This window comes from Paramormyrops kingsleyae, chromosome 18 (assembly GCF_048594095.1).
Source record: "Paramormyrops kingsleyae isolate MSU_618 chromosome 18, PKINGS_0.4, whole genome shotgun sequence".
NCBI classification, from domain to species: Eukaryota; Metazoa; Chordata; class Actinopteri; order Osteoglossiformes; family Mormyridae; genus Paramormyrops; species Paramormyrops kingsleyae.
In genome coordinates, this window is record NC_132814.1 from 28,279,411 (window position 1) to 28,297,216 (window position 17,806).

Consider the following 17,806-nt stretch of genomic DNA (forward strand, 5'->3'; position numbering starts at 1 on the left):
TCCATGAGTCTCCTTTTACTCTCGTAACAATAGCACAAGATGAGCTCGGATGATCTCGGAAGGAAATAACAAAGAAGTTCGCTTCCGGTGTACATGGCAGGAGAAACCCATGGTGGAAAGAGCCTCTGGCACAACTCAGATAGCTGCTCATGGTCCGAGACCGTCGCACCCTTTCACATTGCCAGCACTCACGTTAAACAACGGAGACCAGCAAGGAATGCCGTATCGACGGCAAGAAGCACAGCCTAGATGGCACGCGGTGGAAACAACTCAGGGGGCACCAGGATTTGAACCTAGGACCTCTTGATCTGCAGTCAAATGCTCTACCACTGAGCTATACCCCCACAGGCAAAGAAATGGAGATGAGGTGGAAGCACAAGCTACTTTGATACACGCTCTGCGGCTACTCTTTATGCAGCATCCAGCTCTTAGGCGAAAATAAGAAGTGGACTGACGGCCAAGCCAGGTCTGACCTGAAGGGGCACTTGTGAGTATTTCTGTATGACAGAGAGCAACACCATGTCATGTGGGGTCCCTGGTGGTCTAGTGGTCAGGATTTGGCGCTCTCACCGCCACTGCCCGGGTTCGATTCCCGGTCAGGGAATTCCAGGGGTCTTCTTGGGTCCTTCTTTTTTTTGTGTGTTTTCCTGCACCTCCCATTGTGAGCCTTTTTGTTAGCTTCTGACCTCTGGGACCTGGACGAGGTCCTCGCAGCATTCCCAGTGTGGTTGTGCCCTCAGCTTGCTTCTCACTCTTTGGTTTTTCACTCACCGGCCACTCAAATGAGCAACAGGGCATTTTCAAGAGAGCTGCACGACAGCACGGACCACTGACATCCACTTGCATGGGAGAACACAGCGCATTCACCACGCAGACGAAGGGTCCTGTCTGGCCTGTCACGAGAAGGCAGAGTGAGTCACGATCATCTTTCATTGACGGCACGACTCATCACGTTCACGTCTGGGAGGGTGGTGGGCTTCTATGCGTCAAAAAGACCACGCCCAACGTGGGGCTCGAACCCACGACCCTGAGATTAAGAGGCTCATGCTCTACCGACTGAGCTAGCCGGGCCACGACACAACAAAAGACTGACCCCCGGACCGGCTACTTTCGGATCCGCCGCTTTTCTGAGAAGGGCCTTCTGACTCCAAACCCCATAAAGCACAGCTGTACCGTTGCCTTCGCTGTCTCTGTGGCGCAATTGGTTAGCGCGCTTGGCTGTTAACCGAGAGGTTGGTGGTTCAAGCCCACCCGGGGACGCGCTCTCCTATTCCTCTCTGATTTGGAGCAGACGATCTCTCCATGAGTCTCCTTTTACTCTCGTAACAATAGCACAAGATGAGCTCGGATGATCTCGGAAGGAAATAACAAAGAAGTTCGCTTCCGGTGTACATGGCAGGAGAAACCCATGGTGGAAAGAGCCTCTGGCACAACTCAGATAGCTGCTCATGGTCCGAGACCGTCGCACCCTTTCACATTGCCAGCACTCACGTTAAACAACGGAGACCAGCAAGGAATGCCGTATCGACGGCAAGAAGCACAGCCTAGATGGCATGCGGTGGAAACAACTCAGGGGGCACCAGGATTTGAACCTAGGACCTCTTGATCTGCAGTCAAATGCTCTACCACTGAGCTATACCCCCACAGGCAAAGAAATGGAGATGAGGTGGAAGCACAAGCTACTTTGATACACGCTCTGCGGCTACTCTTTATGCAGCATCCAGCTCTTAGGCGAAAATAAGAAGTGGACTGACGGCCAAGCCAGGTCTGACCGGAAGGGGCACTTGTGAGTATTTCTGTATGACAGAGAGCAACACCATGTCATGTTGGGTCCCTGGTGGTCTAGTGGTCAGGATTTGGTGCTCTCACCGCCACGGCCCGGGTTCGATTCCCGGTCAGGGAATTCCAGGGGTCTTCTTGGGTCCTTCTTTTTTTTGTGTGTTTTCCTGCACCTCCCATTGTGAGCCTTTTTGTTAGCTTCTGACCTCTGGGACCTGGACGAGGTCCTCGCAGCATTCCCAGTGTGGTTGTGCCCTCAGCTTGCTTCTCACTCTTTGGTTTTTCACTCACCGGCCACTCAAATGAGCAACAGGGCATTTTCAAGAGAGCTGCACGACAGCACGGACCACTGACATCCACTTGCATGGGAGAACACAGCGCATTCACCACGCAGACGAAGGGTCCTGTCTGGCCTGTCACGAGAAGGCAGAGTGAGTCACGATCATCTTTCATTGACGGCACGACTCATCACGTTCACGTCTGGGAGGGTGGTGGGCTTCTATGCGTCAAAAAGACTACGCCCAACGTGGGGCTCGAACCCACGACCCTGAGATTAAGAGTCTCATGCTCTACCGACTGAGCTAGCCGGGCCACGACACAACAAAAGACTGACCCCCGGACCGGCTACTTTCGGATCCGCCGCTTTTCTGAGAAGGGCCTTCTGACTCCAAACCCCATAAAGCACAGCTGTACCACTGCCTTCGCTGTCTCTGTGGCGCAATTGGTTAGCGCGCTCGGCTGTTAACCGAGAGGTTGGTGGTTCAAGCCCACCCGGGGACGCGCTCTCCTTTTCCTCTCTGATTTGGAGCAGACGATCTCTCCATGAGTCTCCTTTTACTCTCGTAACAATAGCACAAGATGAGCTCGGATGATCTCGGAAGGAAATAAAGAAGTTCGCTTCCGGTGTACATGGCAGGAGAAACCCATGGTGGAAAGAGCCTCTGGCACAACTCAGATAGCTGCACATGGTCCGAGACCGTCGCACCCTTTCACATTGCCAGCACTCACGTTAAACAACGGAGACCAGCAAGGAATGCCGTATCGACGGCAAGAAGCACAGCCTAGATGGCACGCGGTGGAAACAACTCAGGGGGCACCAGGATTTGAACCTAGGACCTCTTGATCTGCAGTCAAATGCTCTACCACTGAGCTATACCCCCACAGGCAAAGAAATGGAGATGAGGTGGAAGCACAAGCTACTTTGATACACGCTCTGCGGCTACTCTTTATGCAGCATCCAGCTCTTAGGCGAAAATAAGAAGTGGACTGACGGCCAAGCCAGGTCTGACCTGAAGGGGCACTTGTGAGTATTTCTGTATGACAGAGAGCAACACCATGTCATGTTGGGTCCCTGGTGGTCTAGTGGTCAGGATTTGGCGCTCTCACCGCCACGGCCCGGGTTTGATTCCCGGTCAGGGAATTCCAGGGGTCTTCTTGGGTCCTTCTTTTTTTTGTGTGTTTTCCTGCACCTCCCATTGTGAGCCTTTTTGTTAGCTTCTGACCTCTGGGACCTGGACGAGGTCCTCGCAGCATTCCCAGTGTGGTTGTGCCCTCAGCTTGCTTCTCACTCTTTGGTTTTTCACTCACCGGCCACTCAAATGAGCAACAGGGCATTTTCAAGAGAGCTGCACGACAGCACGGACCACTGACATCCACTTGCATGGGAGAACACAGCGCATTCACCACGCAGACGAAGGGTCCTGTCTGGCCTGTCACGAGAAGGCAGAGTGAGTCACGATCATCTTTCATTGACGGCACGACTCATCACGTTCACGTCTGGGAGGGTGGTGGGCTTCTATGCGTCAAAAAGACCACGCCCAACGTGGGGCTCGAACCCACGACCCTGAGATTAAGAGTCTCATGCTCTACCGACTGAGCTAGCCGGGCCACGACACAACAAAAGACTGACCCCCGGACCGGCTACTTTCGGATCCGCCGCTTTTCTGAGAAGGGCCTTCTGACTCCAAACCCCATAAAGCACAGCTGTACCGTTGCCTTCGCTGTCTCTGTGGCGCAATTGGTTAGCGCGCTCGGCTGTTAACCGAGAGGTTGGTGGTTCAAGCCCACCCGGGGACGCGCTCTCCTATTCCTCTCTGATTTGGAGCAGACGATCTCTCCATGAGTCTCCTTTTACTCTCGTAACAATAGCACAAGATGAGCTCGGATGATCTCGGAAGGAAATAACAAAGAAGTTCGCTTCCGGTGTACATGGCAGGAGAAACCCATGGTGGAAAGAGCCTCTGGCACAACTCAGATAGCTGCTCATGGTCCGAGACCGTCGCACCCTTTCACATTGCCAGCACTCACGTTAAACAACGGAGACCAGCAAGGAATGCCGTATCGACGGCAAGAAGCACAGCCTAGATGGCACGCGGTGGAAACAACTCAGGGGGCACCAGGATTTGAACCTAGGACCTCTTGATCTGCAGTCAAATGCTCTACCACTGAGCTACACCCCCACAGGCAAAGAAATGGAGATGAGGTGGAAGCACAAGCTACTTTGATACACGCTCTGCGGCTACTCTTTATGCAGCATCCAGCTCTTAGGCGAAAATAAGAAGTGGACTGACGGCCAAGCCAGGTCTGACCTGAAGGGGCACTTGTGAGTATTTCTGTATGACAGAGAGCAACACCATGTCATGTGGGGTCCCTGGTGGTCTAGTGGTCAGGATTTGGCGCTCTCACCGCCACTGCCCGGGTTCGATTCCCGGTCAGGGAATTCCAGGGGTCTTCTTGGGTCCTTCTTTTTTTTGTGTGTTTTCCTGCACCTCCCATTGTGAGCCTTTTTGTTAGCTTCTGACATCTGGGACCTGGACGAGGTCCTCGCAGCATTCCCAGTGTGGTTGTGCCCTCAGCTTGCTTCTCACTCTTTGGTTTTTCACTCACCGGCCACTCAAATGAGCAACAGGGCATTTTCAAGAGAGCTGCACGACAGCACGGACCACTGACATCCACTTGCATGGGAGAACACAGCGCATTCACCACGCAGACGAAGGGTCCTGTCTGGCCTGTCACGAGAAGGCAGAGTGAGTCACGATCATCTTTCATTGACGGCACGACTCATCACGTTCACGTCTGGGAGGGTGGTGGGCTTCTATGCGTCAAAAAGACTACGCCCAACGTGGGGCTCGAACCCACGACCCTGAGATTAAGAGTCTCATGCTCTACCGACTGAGCTAGCCGGGCCACGACACAACAAAAGACTGACCCCCGGACCGGCTACTTTCGGATCCGCCGCTTTTCTGAGAAGGGCCTTCTGACTCCAAACCCCATAAAGCACAGCTGTACCACTGCCTTCGCTGTCTCTGTGGCGCAATTGGTTAGCGCGCTCGGCTGTTAACCGAGAGGTTGGTGGTTCAAGCCCACCCGGGGACGCGCTCTCCTTTTCCTCTCTGATTTGGAGCAGACGATCTCTCCATGAGTCTCCTTTTACTCTCGTAACAATAGCACAAGATGAGCTCGGATGATCTCGGAAGGAAATAAAGAAGTTCGCTTCCGGTGTACATGGCAGGAGAAACCCATGGTGGAAAGAGCCTCTGGCACAACTCAGATAGCTGCACATGGTCCGAGACCGTCGCACCCTTTCACATTGCCAGCACTCACGTTAAACAACGGAGACCAGCAAGGAATGCCGTATCGACGGCAAGAAGCACAGCCTAGATGGCACGCGGTGGAAACAACTCAGGGGGCACCAGGATTTGAACCTAGGACCTCTTGATCTGCAGTCAAATGCTCTACCACTGAGCTATACCCCCACAGGCAAAGAAATGGAGATGAGGTGGAAGCACAAGCTACTTTGATACACGCTCTGCGGCTACTCTTTATGCAGCATCCAGCTCTTAGGCGAAAATAAGAAGTGGACTGACGGCCAAGCCAGGTCTGACCTGAAGGGGCACTTGTGAGTATTTCTGTATGACAGAGAGCAACACCATGTCATGTTGGGTCCCTGGTGGTCTAGTGGTCAGGATTTGGCGCTCTCACCGCCACGGCCCGGGTTTGATTCCCGGTCAGGGAATTCCAGGGGTCTTCTTGGGTCCTTCTTTTTTTTGTGTGTTTTCCTGCACCTCCCATTGTGAGCCTTTTTGTTAGCTTCTGACCTCTGGGACCTGGACGAGGTCCTCGCAGCATTCCCAGTGTGGTTGTGCCCTCAGCTTGCTTCTCACTCTTTGGTTTTTCACTCACCGGCCACTCAAATGAGCAACAGGGCATTTTCAAGAGAGCTGCACGACAGCACGGACCACTGACATCCACTTGCATGGGAGAACACAGCGCATTCACCACGCAGACGAAGGGTCCTGTCTGGCCTGTCACGAGAAGGCAGAGTGAGTCACGATCATCTTTCATTGACGGCACGACTCATCACGTTCACGTCTGGGAGGGTGGTGGGCTTCTATGCGTCAAAAAGACCACGCCCAACGTGGGGCTCGAACCCACGACCCTGAGATTAAGAGTCTCATGCTCTACCGACTGAGCTAGCCGGGCCACGACACAACAAAAGACTGACCCCCGGACCGGCTACTTTCGGATCCGCCGCTTTTCTGAGAAGGGCCTTCTGACTCCAAACCCCATAAAGCACAGCTGTACCGTTGCCTTCGCTGTCTCTGTGGCGCAATTGGTTAGCGCGCTCGGCTGTTAACCGAGAGGTTGGTGGTTCAAGCCCACCCGGGGACGCGCTCTCCTATTCCTCTCTGATTTGGAGCAGACGATCTCTCCATGAGTCTCCTTTTACTCTCGTAACAATAGCACAAGATGAGCTCGGATGATCTCGGAAGGAAATAACAAAGAAGTTCGCTTCCGGTGTACATGGCAGGAGAAACCCATGGTGGAAAGAGCCTCTGGCACAACTCAGATAGCTGCTCATGGTCCGAGACCGTCGCACCCTTTCACATTGCCAGCACTCACGTTAAACAACGGAGACCAGCAAGGAATGCCGTATCGACGGCAAGAAGCACAGCCTAGATGGCACGCGGTGGAAACAACTCAGGGGGCACCAGGATTTGAACCTAGGACCTCTTGATCTGCAGTCAAATGCTCTACCACTGAGCTACACCCCCACAGGCAAAGAAATGGAGATGAGGTGGAAGCACAAGCTACTTTGATACACGCTCTGCGGCTACTCTTTATGCAGCATCCAGCTCTTAGGCGAAAATAAGAAGTGGACTGACGGCCAAGCCAGGTCTGACCTGAAGGGGCACTTGTGAGTATTTCTGTATGACAGAGAGCAACACCATGTCATGTGGGGTCCCTGGTGGTCTAGTGGTCAGGATTTGGCGCTCTCACCGCCACTGCCCGGGTTCGATTCCCGGTCAGGGAATTCCAGGGGTCTTCTTGGGTCCTTCTTTTTTTTGTGTGTTTTCCTGCACCTCCCATTGTGAGCCTTTTTGTTAGCTTCTGACATCTGGGACCTGGACGAGGTCCTCGCAGCATTCCCAGTGTGGTTGTGCCCTCAGCTTGCTTCTCACTCTTTGGTTTTTCACTCACCGGCCACTCAAATGAGCAACAGGGCATTTTCAAGAGAGCTGCACGACAGCACGGACCACTGACATCCACTTGCATGGGAGAACACAGCGCATTCACCACGCAGACGAAGGGTCCTGTCTGGCCTGTCACGAGAAGGCAGAGTGAGTCACGATCATCTTTCATTGACGGCACGACTCATCACGTTCACGTCTGGGAGGGTGGTGGGCTTCTATGCGTCAAAAAGACTACGCCCAACGTGGGGCTCGAACCCACGACCCTGAGATTAAGAGTCTCATGCTCTACCGACTGAGCTAACCGGGCCACGACACAACAAAAGACTGACCCCCGGACCGGCTACTTTCGGATCCGCCGCTTTTCTGAGAAGGGCCTTCTGACTCCAAACCCCATAAAGCACAGCTGTACCGTTGCCTTCGCTGTCTCTGTGGCGCAATTGGTTAGCGCGCTCGGCTGTTTACCGAGAGGTTGGTGGTTCAAGCCCACCCGGGGACGCGCTCTACTATTCCTCTCTGATTTGGAGCAGACGATCTCTCCATGAGTCTCCTTTTACTCTCGTAACAATAGCACAAGATGAGCTCGGATGATCTCGGAAGGAAATAACAAAGAAGTTCGCTTCCGGTGTACATGGCAGGAGAAACCCATGGTGGAAAGAGCCTCTGGCACAACTCAGATAGCTGCTCATGGTCCGAGACCGTCGCACCCTTTCACATTGCCAGCACTCACGTTAAACAACGGAGACCAGCAAGGAATGCCGTATCGACGGCAAGAAGCACAGCCTAGATGGCACGCGGTGGAAACAACTCAGGGGGCACCAGGATTTGAACCTAGGACCTCTTGATCTGCAGTCAAATGCTCTACCACTGAGCTATACCCCCACAGGCAAAGAAATGGAGATGAGGTGGAAGCACAAGCTACTTTGATACACGCTCTGCGGCTACTCTTTATGCAGCATCCAGCTCTTAGGCGAAAATAAGAAGTGGACTGACGGCCAAGCCAGGTCTGACCTGAAGGGGCACTTGTGAGTATTTCTGTATGACAGAGAGCAACACCATGTCATGTGGGGTCCCTGGTGGTCTAGTGGTCAGGATTTGGCGCTCTCACCGCCACTGCCCAGGTTCGATTCCCGGTCAGGGAATTCCAGGGGTCTTCTTGGGTCCTTCTTTTTTTTTGTGTGTTTTCCTGCACCTCCCATTGTGAGCCTTTTTGTTAGCTTCTGACCTCTGGGACCTGGACGAGGTCCTCGCAGCATTCCCAGTGTGGTTGTGCCCTCAGCTTGCTTCTCACTCTTTGGTTTTTCACTCACCGGCCACTCAAATGAGCAACAGGGCATTTTCAAGAGAGCTGCACGACAGCACGGACCACTGACATCCACTTGCATGGGAGAACACAGCGCATTCACCACGCAGACGAAGGGTCCTGTCTGGCCTGTCACGAGAAGGCAGAGTGAGTCACGATCATCTTTCATTGACGGCACGACTCATCACGTTCACGTCTGGGAGGGTGGTGGGCTTCTATGCGTCAAATAGACTACGCCCAACGTGGGGCTCGAACCCACGACCCTGAGATTAAGAGTCTCATGCTCTACCGACTGAGCTAGCCAGGCCACGACACAACAAAAGACTGACCCCCGGACCGGCTACTTTCGGATCCGCCGCTTTTCTGAGAAGGGCCTTCTGACTCCAAACCCCATAAAGCACAGCTGTACCGTTGCCTTCGCTGTCTCTGTGGCGCAATTGGTTAGCGCGCTTGGCTGTTAACCGAGAGGTTGGTGGTTCAAGCCCACCTGGGGACGCGCTCTCCTTTTCCTCTCTGATTTGGAGCAGACGATCTCTCCATGAGTCTCCTTTTACTCTCGTAACAATAGCACAAGATGAGCTCGGATGATCTCGGAAGGAAATAAAGAAGTTCGCTTCCGGTGTACACGGCAGGAGAAACCCATGGTGGAAAGAGCCTCTGGCACAACTCAGATAGCTGCTCATGGTCCGAGACCGTCGCGCCCTTTCACATTGCCAGCACTCACGTTAAACAACGGAGACCAGCAAGGAATGCCGTATCGACGGCAAGAAGAACAGCCTAGATGGCACGCGGTGGAAACAACTCAGGGGGCACCAGGATTTGAACCTAGGACCTCTTGATCTGCAGTCAAATGCTCTACCACTGAGCTATACCCCCACAGGCAAAGAAATGGAGATGAGGTGGAAGCACAAGCTACTTTGATACACGCTCTGCGGCTACTCTTTATGCAGCATCCAGCTCTTAGGCGAAAATAAGAAGTGGACTGACGGCCAAGCCAGGTCTGACCTGAAGGGGCACTTGTGAGTATTTCTGTATGACAGAGAGCAACACCATGTCATGTGGGGTCCCTGGTGGTCTAGTGGTCAGGATTTGGCGCTCTCACCGCCACTGCCCGGGTTCGATTCCCGGTCAGGGAATTCCAGGGGTCTTCTTGGGTCCTTCTTTTTTTTGTGTGTTTTCCTGCACCTCCCATTGTGAGCCTTTTTGTTAGCTTCTGACATCTGGGACCTGGACGAGGTCCTCGCAGCATTCCCAGTGTGGTTGTGCCCTCAGCTTGCTTCTCACTCTTTGGTTTTTCACTCACCGGCCACTCAAATGAGCAACAGGGCATTTTCAAGAGAGCTGCACGACAGCACGGACCACTGACATCCACTTGCATGGGAGAACACAGCGCATTCACCACGCAGACGAAGGGTCCTGTCTGGCCTGTCACGAGAAGGCAGAGTGAGTCACGATCATCTTTCATTGACGGCACGACTCATCACGTTCACGTCTGGGAGGGTGGTGGGCTTCTATGCGTCAAAAAGACTACGCCCAACGTGGGGCTCGAACCCACGACCCTGAGATTAAGAGTCTCATGCTCTACCGACTGAGCTAGCCGGGCCACGACACAACAAAAGACTGACCCCCGGACCGGCTACTTTCGGATCCGCCGCTTTTCTGAGAAGGGCCTTCTGACTCCAAACCCCATATAGCACAGCTGTACCGTTGCCTTCGCTGTCTCTGTAGCGCAATTGGTTAGCGCGCTCGGCTGTTAACCGAGAGGTTGGTGGTTCAAGCCCACCCGGGGACGCGCTCTCCTTTTCCTCTCTGATTTGGAGCAGACGATCTCTCCATGAGTCTCCTTTTACTCTCGTAACAATAGCACAAGATGAGCTCGGATGATCTCGGAAGGAAATAAAGAAGTTCGCTTCCGGTGTACAGGGCAGGAGAAACCCATGGTGGAAAGAGCCTCTGGCACAACTCAGATAGCTGCTCATGGTCCGAGACCGTCGCGCCCTTTCACATTGCCAGCACTCACGTTAAACAACGGAGACCAGCAAGGAATGCCGTATCGACGGCAAGAAGCACAGCCTAGATGGCACGCAGTGGAAACAACTCAGGGGGCACCAGGATTTGAACCTAGGACCTCTTGATCTGCAGTCAAATGCTCTACCACTGAGCTATACCCCCACAGGCAAAGAAATGGAGATGAGGTGGAAGCACAAGCTACTTTGATACACGCTCTGCGGCTACTCTTTATGCAGCATCCAGCTCTTAGGCGAAAATAAGAAGTGGACTGACGGCCAAGCCAGGTCTGACCTGAAGGGGCACTTGTGAGTATTTCTGTATGACAGAGAGCAACACCATGTCATGTGGGGTCCCTGGTGGTCTAGTGGTCAGGATTTGGCGCTCTCACCGCCACTGCCCAGGTTCGATTCCCGGTCAGGGAATTCCAGGGGTCTTCTTGGGTCCTTCTTTTTTTTGTGTGTTTTCCTGCACCTCCCATTGTGAGCCTTTTTGTTAGCTTCTGACCTCTGGGACCTGGACGAGGTCCTCGCAGCATTCCCAGTGTGGTTGTGCCCTCAGCTTGCTTCTCACTCTTTGGTTTTTCACTCACCGGCCACTCAAATGAGCAACAGGGCATTTTCAAGAGAGCTGCACGACAGCACGGACCACTGACATCCACTTGCATGGGAGAACACAGCGCATTCACCACGCAGACGAAGGGTCCTGTCTGGCCTGTCACGAGAAGGCAGAGTGAGTCACGATCATCTTTCATTGACGGCACGACTCATCACGTTCACGTCTGGGAGGGTGGTGGGCTTCTATGCGTCAAAAAGACCACGCCCAACGTGGGGCTCGAACCCACGACCCTGAGATTAAGAGTCTCATGCTCTACCGACTGAGCTAGCCGGGCCACGACACAACAAAAGACTGACCCCCGGACCGGCTACTTTCGGATCCGCCGCTTTTCTGAGAAGGGCCTTCTGACTCCAAACCCCATAAAGCACAGCTGTACCGTTGCCTTCGCTGTCTCTGTGGCGCAATTGGTTAGCGCGCTCGGCTGTTTACCGAGAGGTTGGTGGTTCAAGCCCACCCGGGGACGCGCTCTCCTATTCCTCTCTGATTTGGAGCAGACGATCTCTCCATGAGTCTCCTTTTACTCTCGTAACAATAGCACAAGATGAGCTCGGATGATCTCGGAAGGAAATAACAAAGAAGTTCGCTTCCGGTGTACATGGCAGGAGAAACCCATGGTGGAAAGAGCCTCTGGCACAACTCAGATAGCTGCTCATGGTCCGAGACCGTCGCACCCTTTCACATTGCCAGCACTCACGTTAAACAACGGAGACCAGCAAGGAATGCCGTATCGACGGCAAGAAGCACAGCCTAGATGGCACGCGGTGGAAACAACTCAGGGGGCACCAGGATTTGAACCTAGGACCTCTTGATCTGCAATCAAATGCTCTACCACTGAGCTATACCCCCACAGGCAAAGAAATGGAGATGAGGTGGAAGCACAAGCTACTTTGATACACGCTCTGCGGCTACTCTTTATGCAGCATCCAGCTCTTAGGCGAAAATAAGAAGTGGACTGACGGCCAAGCCAGGTCTGACCTGAAGGGGCACTTGTGAGTATTTCTGTATGACAGAGAGCAACACCATGTCATGTGGGGTCCCTGGTGGTCTAGTGGTCAGGATTTGGCGCTCTCACCGCCACTGCCCGGGTTCGATTCCCGGTCAGGGAATTCCAGGGGTCTTCTTGGGTCCTTCTTTTTTTTGTGTGTTTTCCTGCACCTCCCATTGTGAGCCTTTTTGTTAGCTTCTGACCTCTGGGACCTGGACGAGGTCCTCGCAGCATTCCCAGTGTGGTTGTGCCCTCAGCTTGCTTCTCACTCTTTGGTTTTTCACTCACCGGCCACTCAAATGAGCAACAGGGCATTTTCAAGAGAGCTGCACGACAGCACGGACCACTGACATCCACTTGCATGGGAGAACACAGCGCATTCACCACGCAGACGAAGGGTCCTGTCTGGCCTGTCACGAGAAGGCAGAGTGAGTCACGATCATCTTTCATTGACGGCACGACTCATCACGTTCACGTCTGGGAGGGTGGTGGGCTTCTATGCGTCAAAAAGACCACGCCCAACGTGGGGCTCGAACCCACGACCCTGAGATTAAGAGTCTCATGCTCTACCGACTGAGCTAGCCGGGCCACGACACAACAAAAGACTGACCCCCGGACCGGCTACTTTCGGATCCGCCGCTTTTCTGAGAAGGGCCTTCTGACTCCAAACCCCATAAAGCACAGCTGTACCGTTGCCTTTGCTGTCTCTGTGGCGCAATTGGTTAGCGCGCTCGGCTGTTAACCGAGAGGTTGGTGGTTCAAGCCCACCCGGGGACGCGCTCTCCTTTTCCTCTCTGATTTGGAGCAGACGATCTCTCCATGAGTCTCCTTTTACTCTCGTAACAATAGCACAAGATGAGCTCGGATGATCTCGGAAGGAAATAACAAAGAAGTTTGCTTCAGGTGTACACGGCAGGAGAAACCCATGGTGGAAAGAGCCTCTGGCACAACTCAGATAGCTGCTCATGGTCCGAGACCGTCGCGCCCTTTCACATTGCCAGCACTCACGTTAAACAACGGAGACCAGCAAGGAATGCCGTATCGACGGCAAGAAGCACAGCCTAGATGGCACGCGGTGGAAACAACTCAGGGGGCACCAGGATTTGAACCTAGGACCTCTTGATCTGCAGTCAAATGCTCTACCACTGAGCTATACCCCCACAGGCAAAGAAATGGAGATGAGGTGGAAGCACAAGCTACTTTGATACACGCTCTGCGGCTACTCTTTAAGCAGCATCCAGCTCTTAGGCGAAAATAAGAAGTGGACTGACGGCCAAGCCAGGTCTGACCTGAAGGGGCACTTGTGAGTATTTCTGTATGACAGAGAGCAACACCATGTCATGTGGGGTCCCTGGTGGTCTAGTGGTCAGGATTTGGCGCTCTCACCGCCACGGCCCGGGTTCGATTCCCGGTCAGGGAATTCCAGGGGTCTTCTTGGGTCCTTCTTTTTTTTGTGTGTTTTCCTGCACCTCCCATTGTGAGCCTTTTTGTTAGCTTCTGACCTCTGGGACCTGGACGAGGTCCTCGCAGCATTCCCAGTGTGGTTGTGCCCTCAGCTTGCTTCTCACTCTTTGGTTTTTCACTCACCGGCCACTCAAATGAGCAACAGGGCATTTTCAAGAGAGCTGCACGACAGCACGGACCACTGACATCCACTTGCATGGGAGAACACAGCGCATTCACCACGCAGACGAAGGGTCCTGTCTGGCCTGTCACGAGAAGGCAGAGTGAGTCACGATCATCTTTCATTGACGGCACGACTCATCACGTTCACGTCTGGGAGGGTGGTGGGCTTCTATGCGTCAAAAAGACCACGCCCAACGTGGGGCTCGAACCCACGACCCTGAGATTAAGAGTCTCATGCTCTACCGACTGAGCTAGCCGGGCCACGACACAACAAAAGACTGACCCCCGGACCGGCTACTTTCGGATCCGCCGCTTTTCTGAGAAGGGCCTTCTGACTCCAAACCCCATAAAGCACAGCTGTACCGTTGCCTTCGCTGTCTCTGTGGCGCAATTGGTTAGCGCGCTCGGCTGTTAACCGAGAGGTTGGTGGTTCAAGCCCACCCGGGGACGCGCTCTCCTTTTCCTCTCTGATTTGGAGCAGACGATCTCTCCATGAGTCTCCTTTTACTCTCGTAACAATAGCACAAGATGAGCTCGGATGATCTCGGAAGGAAATAACAAAGAAGTTCGCTTCCGGTGTACATGGCAGGAGAAACCCATGGTGGAAAGAGCCTCTGGCACAACTCAGATAGCTGCTCATGGTCCGAGACCGTCGCACCCTTTCACATTGCCAGCACTCACGTTAAACAACGGAGACCAGCAAGGAATGCCGTATCGACGGCAAGAAGCACAGCCTAGATGGCACGCGGTGGAAACAACTCAGGGGGCACCAGGATTTGAACCTAGGACCTCTTGATCTGCAGTCAAATGCTCTACCACTGAGCTATACCCCCACAGGCAAAGAAATGGAGATGAGGTGGAAGCACAAGCTACTTTGATACACGCTCTGCGGCTACTCTTTATGCAGCATCCAGCTCTTAGGCGAAAATAAGAAGTGGACTGACGGCCAAGCCAGGTCTGACCTGAAGGGGCACTTGTGAGTATTTCTGTATGACAGAGAGCAACACCATGTCATGTGGAGTCCCTGGTGGTCTAGTGGTCAGGATTTGGCGCTCTCACCGCCACGGCCCGGGTTCGATTCCCGGTCAGGGAATTCCAGGGGTCTTCTTGGGTCCTTCTTTTTTTTGTGTGTTTTCCTGCACCTCCCATTGTGAGCCTTTTTGTTAGCTTCTGACCTCTGGGACCTGGACGAGGTCCTCGCAGCATTCCCAGTGTGGTTGTGCCCTCAGCTTGCTTCTCACTCTTTGGTTTTTCACTCACCGGCCACTCAAATGAGCAACAGGGCATTTTCAAGAGAGCTGCACGACAGCACGGACCACTGACATCCACTTGCATGGGAGAACACAGCGCATTCACCACGCAGACGAAGGGTCCTGTCTGGCCTGTCACGAGAAGGCAGAGTGAGTCACGATCATCTTTCATTGACGGCACGACTCATCACGTTCACGTCTGGGAGGGTGGTGGGCTTCTATGCGTCAAAAAGACCACGCCCAACGTGGGGCTCGAACCCACGACCCTGACATTAAGAGTCTCATGCTCTACCGACTGAGCTAGCCGGGCCACGACACAACAAAAGACTGACCCCCGGACCGGCTACTTTCGGATCCGCCGCTTTTCTGAGAAGGGCCTTCTGACTCCAAACCCCATAAAGCACAGCTGTACCATTGCCTTCGCTGTCTCTGTGGCGCAATTGGTTAGCGCGCTCGGCTGTTAACCGAGAGGTTGGTGGTTCAAGCCCACCCGGGGACGCGCTCTCCTTTTCCTCTCTGATTTGGAGCAGACGATCTCTCCATGAGTCTCCTTTTACTCTCGTAACAATAGCACAAGATGAGCTCGGATGATCTCGGAAGGAAATAACAAAGAAGTTTGCTTCCCGTGTACACGGCAGGAGAAACCCATGGTGGAAAGAGCCTCTGGCACAACTCAGATAGCTGCTCATGGTCCGAGACCGTCGCGCCCTTTCACATTGCCAGCACTCACGTTAAACAACGGAGACCAGCAAGGAATGCCGTATCGACGGCAAGAAGCACAGCCTAGATGGCACGCGGTGGAAACAACTCAGGGGGCACCAGGATTTGAACCTAGGACCTCTTGATCTGCAGTCAAATGCTCTACCACTGAGCTATACCCCCACAGGCAAAGAAGTGGAGATGAGGTGGAAGCACAAGCTACTTTGATACACGCTCTGCGGCTACTCTTTATGCAGCATCCAGCTCTTAGGCGAAAATAAGAAGTGGACTGACGGCCAAGCCAGGTCTGACCTGAAGGGGCACTTGTGAGTATTTCTGTATGACAGAGAGCAACACCATGTCATGTGGGGTCCCTGGTGGTCTAGTGGTCAGGATTTGGCGCTCTCACCGCCACGGCCCGGGTTCGATTCCCGGTCAGGGAATTCCAGGGGTCTTCTTGGGTCCTTCTTTTTTTTGTGTGTTTTCCTGCACCTCCCATTGTGAGCCTTTTTGTTAGCTTCTGACCTCTGGGACCTGGACGAGGTCCTCGCAGCATTCCCAGTGTGGTTGTGCCCTCAGCTTGCTTCTCACTCTTTGGTTTTTCACTCACCGGCCACTCAAATGAGCAACAGGGCATTTTCAAGAGAGCTGCACGACAGCACGGACCACTGACATCCACTTGCATGGGAGAACACAGCGCATTCACCACGCAGACGAAGGGTCCTGTCTGGCCTGTCACGAGAAGGCAGAGTGAGTCACGATCATCTTTCATTGACGGCACGACTCATCACGTTCACGTCTGGGAGGGTGGTGGGCTTCTATGCGTCAAAAAGACCACGCCCAACGTGGGGCTCGAACCCACGACCCTGAGATTAAGAGTCTCATGCTCTACCGACTGAGCTAGCCGGGCCACGACACAACAAAAGACTGACCCCCGGACCGGCTACTTTCGGATCCGCCGCTTTTCTGAGAAGGGCCTTCTGACTCCAAACCCCATAAAGCACAGCTGTACCGTTGCCTTCGCTGTCTCTGTGGCGCAATTGGTTAGCGCGCTCGGCTGTTAACCGAGAGGTTGGTGGTTCAAGCCCACCCGGGGACGCGCTCTCCTTTTCCTCTCTGATTTGGAGCAGACGATCTCTCCATGAGTCTCCTTTTACTCTCGTAACAATAGCACAAGATGAGCTCGGATGATCTCGGAAGGAAATAACAAAGAAGTTCGCTTCCGGTGTACATGGCAGGAGAAACCCATGGTGGAAAGAGCCTCTGGCACAACTCAGATAGCTGCTCATGGTCCGAGACCGTCGCACCCTTTCACATTGCCAGCACTCACGTTAAACAACGGAGACCAGCAAGGAATGCCGTATCGACGGCAAGAAGCACAGCCTAGATGGCACGCGGTGGAAACAACTCAGGGGGCACCAGGATTTGAACCTAGGACCTCTTGATCTGCAGTCAAATGCTCTACCACTGAGCTATACCCCCACAGGCAAAGAAATGGAGATGAGGTGGAAGCACAAGCTACTTTGATACACGCTCTGCGGCTACTCTTTATGCAGCATCCAGCTCTTAGGCGAAAATAAGAAGTGGACTGACGGCCAAGCCAGGTCTGACCTGAAGGGGCACTTGTGAGTATTTCTGTATGACAGAGAGCAACACCATGTCATGTGGGGTCCCTGGTGGTCTAGTGGTCAGGATTTGGCGCTCTCACCGCCACGGCCCGGGTTCGATTCCCGGTCAGGGAATTCCAGGGGTCTTCTTGGGTCCTTCTTTTTTTTGTGTGTTTTCCTGCACCTCCCATTGTGAGCCTTTTTGTTAGCTTCTGACCTCTGGGACCTGGACGAGGTCCTCGCAGCATTCCCAGTGTGGTTGTGCCCTCAGCTTGCTTCTCACTCTTTGGTTTTTCACTCACCGGCCACTCAAATGAGCAACAGGGCATTTTCAAGAGAGCTGCACGACAGCACGGACCACTGACATCCACTTGCATGGGAGAACACAGCGCATTCACCACGCAGACGAAGGGTCCTGTCTGGCCTGTCACGAGAAGGCAGAGTGAGTCACGATCATCTTT

The 17,806-nt window shown here is 53.6% G+C and overlaps 54 non-coding genes across 54 annotated transcripts; 27 read left to right on the forward strand and 27 right to left on the reverse strand.

The window, feature by feature from the left end:
• Positions 1 to 272: 272 nt before the first annotated feature.
• On the reverse strand, positions 273 to 344 carry trnac-gca (transfer RNA cysteine (anticodon GCA)). Its single transcript has one exon. It is a non-coding gene; the product is annotated as a tRNA-Cys (tRNA).
• Positions 345 to 532: 188 nt separating this feature from the next.
• trnae-cuc (transfer RNA glutamic acid (anticodon CUC)) lies at positions 533 to 604 on the forward strand. The gene has a single exon. It is a non-coding gene; the product is annotated as a tRNA-Glu (tRNA).
• A 394-nt stretch (positions 605 to 998) lies between these two features.
• Positions 999 to 1,071, reverse strand: trnak-cuu (transfer RNA lysine (anticodon CUU)). Its single transcript has one exon. It is a non-coding gene; the product is annotated as a tRNA-Lys (tRNA).
• Positions 1,072 to 1,186: 115 nt separating this feature from the next.
• On the forward strand, positions 1,187 to 1,260 carry trnan-guu (transfer RNA asparagine (anticodon GUU)). Its single transcript has one exon. It is a non-coding gene; the product is annotated as a tRNA-Asn (tRNA).
• Positions 1,261 to 1,571: 311 nt separating this feature from the next.
• Positions 1,572 to 1,643, reverse strand: trnac-gca (transfer RNA cysteine (anticodon GCA)). Its single transcript has one exon. It is a non-coding gene; the product is annotated as a tRNA-Cys (tRNA).
• A 188-nt stretch (positions 1,644 to 1,831) lies between these two features.
• Positions 1,832 to 1,903, forward strand: trnae-cuc (transfer RNA glutamic acid (anticodon CUC)). Its single transcript has one exon. It is a non-coding gene; the product is annotated as a tRNA-Glu (tRNA).
• A 394-nt stretch (positions 1,904 to 2,297) lies between these two features.
• On the reverse strand, positions 2,298 to 2,370 carry trnak-cuu (transfer RNA lysine (anticodon CUU)). The gene has a single exon. It is a non-coding gene; the product is annotated as a tRNA-Lys (tRNA).
• A 115-nt stretch (positions 2,371 to 2,485) lies between these two features.
• On the forward strand, positions 2,486 to 2,559 carry trnan-guu (transfer RNA asparagine (anticodon GUU)). The gene has a single exon. It is a non-coding gene; the product is annotated as a tRNA-Asn (tRNA).
• A 308-nt stretch (positions 2,560 to 2,867) lies between these two features.
• Positions 2,868 to 2,939, reverse strand: trnac-gca (transfer RNA cysteine (anticodon GCA)). The gene has a single exon. It is a non-coding gene; the product is annotated as a tRNA-Cys (tRNA).
• Positions 2,940 to 3,127: 188 nt separating this feature from the next.
• trnae-cuc (transfer RNA glutamic acid (anticodon CUC)) lies at positions 3,128 to 3,199 on the forward strand. The gene has a single exon. It is a non-coding gene; the product is annotated as a tRNA-Glu (tRNA).
• A 394-nt stretch (positions 3,200 to 3,593) lies between these two features.
• Positions 3,594 to 3,666, reverse strand: trnak-cuu (transfer RNA lysine (anticodon CUU)). The gene has a single exon. It is a non-coding gene; the product is annotated as a tRNA-Lys (tRNA).
• A 115-nt stretch (positions 3,667 to 3,781) lies between these two features.
• Positions 3,782 to 3,855, forward strand: trnan-guu (transfer RNA asparagine (anticodon GUU)). Its single transcript has one exon. It is a non-coding gene; the product is annotated as a tRNA-Asn (tRNA).
• Positions 3,856 to 4,166: 311 nt separating this feature from the next.
• trnac-gca (transfer RNA cysteine (anticodon GCA)) lies at positions 4,167 to 4,238 on the reverse strand. Its single transcript has one exon. It is a non-coding gene; the product is annotated as a tRNA-Cys (tRNA).
• A 188-nt stretch (positions 4,239 to 4,426) lies between these two features.
• Positions 4,427 to 4,498, forward strand: trnae-cuc (transfer RNA glutamic acid (anticodon CUC)). The gene has a single exon. It is a non-coding gene; the product is annotated as a tRNA-Glu (tRNA).
• A 394-nt stretch (positions 4,499 to 4,892) lies between these two features.
• Positions 4,893 to 4,965, reverse strand: trnak-cuu (transfer RNA lysine (anticodon CUU)). The gene has a single exon. It is a non-coding gene; the product is annotated as a tRNA-Lys (tRNA).
• A 115-nt stretch (positions 4,966 to 5,080) lies between these two features.
• On the forward strand, positions 5,081 to 5,154 carry trnan-guu (transfer RNA asparagine (anticodon GUU)). Its single transcript has one exon. It is a non-coding gene; the product is annotated as a tRNA-Asn (tRNA).
• A 308-nt stretch (positions 5,155 to 5,462) lies between these two features.
• On the reverse strand, positions 5,463 to 5,534 carry trnac-gca (transfer RNA cysteine (anticodon GCA)). Its single transcript has one exon. It is a non-coding gene; the product is annotated as a tRNA-Cys (tRNA).
• Positions 5,535 to 5,722: 188 nt separating this feature from the next.
• Positions 5,723 to 5,794, forward strand: trnae-cuc (transfer RNA glutamic acid (anticodon CUC)). Its single transcript has one exon. It is a non-coding gene; the product is annotated as a tRNA-Glu (tRNA).
• Positions 5,795 to 6,188: 394 nt separating this feature from the next.
• Positions 6,189 to 6,261, reverse strand: trnak-cuu (transfer RNA lysine (anticodon CUU)). The gene has a single exon. It is a non-coding gene; the product is annotated as a tRNA-Lys (tRNA).
• A 115-nt stretch (positions 6,262 to 6,376) lies between these two features.
• On the forward strand, positions 6,377 to 6,450 carry trnan-guu (transfer RNA asparagine (anticodon GUU)). Its single transcript has one exon. It is a non-coding gene; the product is annotated as a tRNA-Asn (tRNA).
• A 311-nt stretch (positions 6,451 to 6,761) lies between these two features.
• On the reverse strand, positions 6,762 to 6,833 carry trnac-gca (transfer RNA cysteine (anticodon GCA)). The gene has a single exon. It is a non-coding gene; the product is annotated as a tRNA-Cys (tRNA).
• A 188-nt stretch (positions 6,834 to 7,021) lies between these two features.
• trnae-cuc (transfer RNA glutamic acid (anticodon CUC)) lies at positions 7,022 to 7,093 on the forward strand. Its single transcript has one exon. It is a non-coding gene; the product is annotated as a tRNA-Glu (tRNA).
• A 394-nt stretch (positions 7,094 to 7,487) lies between these two features.
• trnak-cuu (transfer RNA lysine (anticodon CUU)) lies at positions 7,488 to 7,560 on the reverse strand. The gene has a single exon. It is a non-coding gene; the product is annotated as a tRNA-Lys (tRNA).
• A 115-nt stretch (positions 7,561 to 7,675) lies between these two features.
• On the forward strand, positions 7,676 to 7,749 carry trnan-guu (transfer RNA asparagine (anticodon GUU)). The gene has a single exon. It is a non-coding gene; the product is annotated as a tRNA-Asn (tRNA).
• A 311-nt stretch (positions 7,750 to 8,060) lies between these two features.
• trnac-gca (transfer RNA cysteine (anticodon GCA)) lies at positions 8,061 to 8,132 on the reverse strand. Its single transcript has one exon. It is a non-coding gene; the product is annotated as a tRNA-Cys (tRNA).
• Positions 8,133 to 8,320: 188 nt separating this feature from the next.
• On the forward strand, positions 8,321 to 8,392 carry trnae-cuc (transfer RNA glutamic acid (anticodon CUC)). The gene has a single exon. It is a non-coding gene; the product is annotated as a tRNA-Glu (tRNA).
• A 395-nt stretch (positions 8,393 to 8,787) lies between these two features.
• On the reverse strand, positions 8,788 to 8,860 carry trnak-cuu (transfer RNA lysine (anticodon CUU)). Its single transcript has one exon. It is a non-coding gene; the product is annotated as a tRNA-Lys (tRNA).
• A 115-nt stretch (positions 8,861 to 8,975) lies between these two features.
• trnan-guu (transfer RNA asparagine (anticodon GUU)) lies at positions 8,976 to 9,049 on the forward strand. The gene has a single exon. It is a non-coding gene; the product is annotated as a tRNA-Asn (tRNA).
• Positions 9,050 to 9,357: 308 nt separating this feature from the next.
• On the reverse strand, positions 9,358 to 9,429 carry trnac-gca (transfer RNA cysteine (anticodon GCA)). The gene has a single exon. It is a non-coding gene; the product is annotated as a tRNA-Cys (tRNA).
• A 188-nt stretch (positions 9,430 to 9,617) lies between these two features.
• On the forward strand, positions 9,618 to 9,689 carry trnae-cuc (transfer RNA glutamic acid (anticodon CUC)). The gene has a single exon. It is a non-coding gene; the product is annotated as a tRNA-Glu (tRNA).
• A 394-nt stretch (positions 9,690 to 10,083) lies between these two features.
• trnak-cuu (transfer RNA lysine (anticodon CUU)) lies at positions 10,084 to 10,156 on the reverse strand. Its single transcript has one exon. It is a non-coding gene; the product is annotated as a tRNA-Lys (tRNA).
• Positions 10,157 to 10,271: 115 nt separating this feature from the next.
• On the forward strand, positions 10,272 to 10,345 carry trnan-guu (transfer RNA asparagine (anticodon GUU)). Its single transcript has one exon. It is a non-coding gene; the product is annotated as a tRNA-Asn (tRNA).
• A 308-nt stretch (positions 10,346 to 10,653) lies between these two features.
• On the reverse strand, positions 10,654 to 10,725 carry trnac-gca (transfer RNA cysteine (anticodon GCA)). The gene has a single exon. It is a non-coding gene; the product is annotated as a tRNA-Cys (tRNA).
• A 188-nt stretch (positions 10,726 to 10,913) lies between these two features.
• On the forward strand, positions 10,914 to 10,985 carry trnae-cuc (transfer RNA glutamic acid (anticodon CUC)). Its single transcript has one exon. It is a non-coding gene; the product is annotated as a tRNA-Glu (tRNA).
• Positions 10,986 to 11,379: 394 nt separating this feature from the next.
• Positions 11,380 to 11,452, reverse strand: trnak-cuu (transfer RNA lysine (anticodon CUU)). Its single transcript has one exon. It is a non-coding gene; the product is annotated as a tRNA-Lys (tRNA).
• A 115-nt stretch (positions 11,453 to 11,567) lies between these two features.
• trnan-guu (transfer RNA asparagine (anticodon GUU)) lies at positions 11,568 to 11,641 on the forward strand. Its single transcript has one exon. It is a non-coding gene; the product is annotated as a tRNA-Asn (tRNA).
• Positions 11,642 to 11,952: 311 nt separating this feature from the next.
• On the reverse strand, positions 11,953 to 12,024 carry trnac-gca (transfer RNA cysteine (anticodon GCA)). The gene has a single exon. It is a non-coding gene; the product is annotated as a tRNA-Cys (tRNA).
• A 188-nt stretch (positions 12,025 to 12,212) lies between these two features.
• Positions 12,213 to 12,284, forward strand: trnae-cuc (transfer RNA glutamic acid (anticodon CUC)). The gene has a single exon. It is a non-coding gene; the product is annotated as a tRNA-Glu (tRNA).
• Positions 12,285 to 12,678: 394 nt separating this feature from the next.
• On the reverse strand, positions 12,679 to 12,751 carry trnak-cuu (transfer RNA lysine (anticodon CUU)). The gene has a single exon. It is a non-coding gene; the product is annotated as a tRNA-Lys (tRNA).
• A 115-nt stretch (positions 12,752 to 12,866) lies between these two features.
• On the forward strand, positions 12,867 to 12,940 carry trnan-guu (transfer RNA asparagine (anticodon GUU)). The gene has a single exon. It is a non-coding gene; the product is annotated as a tRNA-Asn (tRNA).
• A 311-nt stretch (positions 12,941 to 13,251) lies between these two features.
• On the reverse strand, positions 13,252 to 13,323 carry trnac-gca (transfer RNA cysteine (anticodon GCA)). Its single transcript has one exon. It is a non-coding gene; the product is annotated as a tRNA-Cys (tRNA).
• Positions 13,324 to 13,511: 188 nt separating this feature from the next.
• On the forward strand, positions 13,512 to 13,583 carry trnae-cuc (transfer RNA glutamic acid (anticodon CUC)). The gene has a single exon. It is a non-coding gene; the product is annotated as a tRNA-Glu (tRNA).
• A 394-nt stretch (positions 13,584 to 13,977) lies between these two features.
• On the reverse strand, positions 13,978 to 14,050 carry trnak-cuu (transfer RNA lysine (anticodon CUU)). The gene has a single exon. It is a non-coding gene; the product is annotated as a tRNA-Lys (tRNA).
• Positions 14,051 to 14,165: 115 nt separating this feature from the next.
• On the forward strand, positions 14,166 to 14,239 carry trnan-guu (transfer RNA asparagine (anticodon GUU)). The gene has a single exon. It is a non-coding gene; the product is annotated as a tRNA-Asn (tRNA).
• Positions 14,240 to 14,550: 311 nt separating this feature from the next.
• Positions 14,551 to 14,622, reverse strand: trnac-gca (transfer RNA cysteine (anticodon GCA)). The gene has a single exon. It is a non-coding gene; the product is annotated as a tRNA-Cys (tRNA).
• Positions 14,623 to 14,810: 188 nt separating this feature from the next.
• Positions 14,811 to 14,882, forward strand: trnae-cuc (transfer RNA glutamic acid (anticodon CUC)). The gene has a single exon. It is a non-coding gene; the product is annotated as a tRNA-Glu (tRNA).
• A 394-nt stretch (positions 14,883 to 15,276) lies between these two features.
• On the reverse strand, positions 15,277 to 15,349 carry trnak-cuu (transfer RNA lysine (anticodon CUU)). The gene has a single exon. It is a non-coding gene; the product is annotated as a tRNA-Lys (tRNA).
• Positions 15,350 to 15,464: 115 nt separating this feature from the next.
• trnan-guu (transfer RNA asparagine (anticodon GUU)) lies at positions 15,465 to 15,538 on the forward strand. The gene has a single exon. It is a non-coding gene; the product is annotated as a tRNA-Asn (tRNA).
• Positions 15,539 to 15,849: 311 nt separating this feature from the next.
• trnac-gca (transfer RNA cysteine (anticodon GCA)) lies at positions 15,850 to 15,921 on the reverse strand. The gene has a single exon. It is a non-coding gene; the product is annotated as a tRNA-Cys (tRNA).
• A 188-nt stretch (positions 15,922 to 16,109) lies between these two features.
• Positions 16,110 to 16,181, forward strand: trnae-cuc (transfer RNA glutamic acid (anticodon CUC)). Its single transcript has one exon. It is a non-coding gene; the product is annotated as a tRNA-Glu (tRNA).
• Positions 16,182 to 16,575: 394 nt separating this feature from the next.
• trnak-cuu (transfer RNA lysine (anticodon CUU)) lies at positions 16,576 to 16,648 on the reverse strand. Its single transcript has one exon. It is a non-coding gene; the product is annotated as a tRNA-Lys (tRNA).
• A 115-nt stretch (positions 16,649 to 16,763) lies between these two features.
• trnan-guu (transfer RNA asparagine (anticodon GUU)) lies at positions 16,764 to 16,837 on the forward strand. Its single transcript has one exon. It is a non-coding gene; the product is annotated as a tRNA-Asn (tRNA).
• A 311-nt stretch (positions 16,838 to 17,148) lies between these two features.
• trnac-gca (transfer RNA cysteine (anticodon GCA)) lies at positions 17,149 to 17,220 on the reverse strand. Its single transcript has one exon. It is a non-coding gene; the product is annotated as a tRNA-Cys (tRNA).
• Positions 17,221 to 17,408: 188 nt separating this feature from the next.
• Positions 17,409 to 17,480, forward strand: trnae-cuc (transfer RNA glutamic acid (anticodon CUC)). Its single transcript has one exon. It is a non-coding gene; the product is annotated as a tRNA-Glu (tRNA).
• Positions 17,481 to 17,806: the final 326 nt, after the last annotated feature.